Raw genomic sequence first — 2,500 nt, 5'->3', positions numbered from 1 at the left:
AGTCATCCACCTTCTTCTAATGGCCAATAGCCTGGTTTTCACTACCGCACTGATTTACAAAGAGTGGGTTGGGACCCCAAGCCTGGGTGCAGGAATATTTCAATGTTCTCTATATGATTCTGAAATCATTTGGTATCTTAACCTCTTAACACATTGAGCGCCACACTCTTTTCCCATCTTTACTCAATGACGCCAGCGTTATTGACCATTTTAGCGATGTTTGCAGACCCATCGTGTGTTCTGTATTATAGCTATGGAGACAATAGTATGGCTCATTTGACAGGCATTGTTCATAGTCCCATCACTGACTAACCAATTCATTTCTACATACTGTAGTTTGTGCACTATTACATGCTAAACATCACCCCTTTCCAAAATAATCCAGTATTTTTTCATAGATCGCGAGATATGATGCGTTATGCAATATGCCCAAATCGTTCGGGTTGCTCACCTGAAACCCCCAATATTTCCAAATCAAAGTACATATGTGTCTTCGCAAAATCATCAAGGGGGTGGGGGGGGGGGGTCGTTTTAACTCAAAACTGCGATCGTTACCGAAAGCATGTTTTATGTCCGGTAAAATACGACACTGTGATCGGTACAAAAACATGGTAAAATAGACATAGAATAGACCTTACCTTAGCCAGAAGATACTCCAAAAAGTATAATCCCAGTGATCCCATCGCCATCGCGATTACTCGTGTATATGTGTATACGGGAAATAGGTTTGAGGCGATAAAATCTCAGAGCGATCACTCTCTGAGGGGGAGGAGTTCTTGCTGACAAAAAAATAAATAAAAAAAAGTGTCACCACACTAAACTATCCCAGTTCAAAACGTAGGCGATTCGATCGTCATTGCAATTTCAATGTAGGCAGCGATGCAAGGGAGAATAGAATCTAGAATGGGGATCGAAGGAAAAAGATCAAAGGATCAAAACCAGAGAAAACCTCGGGTATGGCGCTCAACTGCTGGCGGCGAAAACCTGACTTATCTCGGGTTTGGCGCTGAAAGTGTTAAGCCTCACAGTCCTCACATCCCTCCTAGTTACACATCCGGTACCGATACGAGATTGACATCACGCCATAAATCCATCTCTACAGAATGTATGAATTAATGTTGCGTTTCCCCCCCCCAAATGTAGCCAAGAGTAAAGACCGCAACCCTGTCAAAACAGCAGTCAACGTGTATATTTTCAGCACTACGTTTGTTTACCAATGATTGTAAGTGTTATTAGTGAAATATGAGTTTATAGAAATATCAGCGCATCGAGTCAGAACAAGGCGAGGATTGCCAGGGGGCCATAATAAGGTCATTTATAGGCCTGATATTCTATGTTCTATAATCATATTTCAAATTGCATGTGTCCGGATGGCAGAATTCAGTACTGTATCTACAAAACCTCCTGTTACTCATCTGCCCTTAATTTGCCCAATTGCTTAGCTTTTTTGTACACGTGATCTCAAGAAGGTGCTGAACGAGCTCAGTGGCAATTGTTCCTGTCTGGTCCACTTTAGCCTGGTGTTATTCACCGTCAACGATACAATCTATATTCTCCTTTGGTTCATCACCATTTACTCAAGCATAGTAACGGACACAATATTTCGGACACTGGGAATACGTTCCCTGAGATCCATAGGTGTCCCTAGAACATGCAATCTTCCATTTACTTAGGTATATGGTGAATTTTCTGAAAATATGGCTCAGGCGTAAGAGGTTAAAATGACCAACATCTCTGCTAAAAGGCTGGGAATCACGCAGTGTGCGGTTGCCATGGTAACCAATGACTCTGTTGCTATGGTAACCAACGACTCTGTGGCAGAAACCACTGGATGGAGCATGGAGTACAAACTTCTAGGGAGCATTCTGTGTCAGACATGTACCATTGACTTCAAATATGAAAGAAAAGCCATGAAATGCCGCCACGGATCCTTAATAAATGGATGACTCCCCATTCAAAGAGATAGACGTCAGGGGTCAGGGGTCAGGTCCTGTTCGTTTTGTTAGGTTTCCATTATCAAGATGGCAGCAGATTGAAGTATCTTCTCTTCAGACGGACTTTCGTAAATGTCTCTGGCTTTAGTGGTTGTCCTGTGTGTGTGTTCCCTTGTCCCCCCCATAGTATTAGCTTGCAGTATCTCACCACAACCATTGTCTTTGTACCAGAGTGGCCTAGGTAGTAGAATAGCAGTAATTTTGTGTGTGGTATTTATATATATATATAATGTATCTATGTTCTGTACTGTAGGGCTTCAATACACTCTGTACTGTAGGGCTTCAATACACTCTGTACTGATCACAAATACCACCAACCTGGTTGTGTGGCAATATATTAATCTTGTATCTTGTATTTTGAGACTCCAAGTGGCCATTTTGGAAAAACGCATAGACATACCGTTATAAAAAGTTGTGTAAAACACTCATTTTCTGTAGTATTGTTATCAACTTTGGACCTGTACTAGATAAGGCTTAGAAGAATTCCACTTTTAAGTAGAGACGTT

The sequence above is a fragment of the Notolepis coatsorum genome (assembly GCF_963971535.1).
Source record: "Notolepis coatsorum genome assembly, chromosome: 2".
NCBI classification, from domain to species: Eukaryota; Metazoa; Chordata; class Actinopteri; order Aulopiformes; family Paralepididae; genus Notolepis; species Notolepis coatsorum.
The sequence above is the reverse complement of the archived record's forward strand: the minus strand, read 5'-3'. Positions refer to the sequence as shown.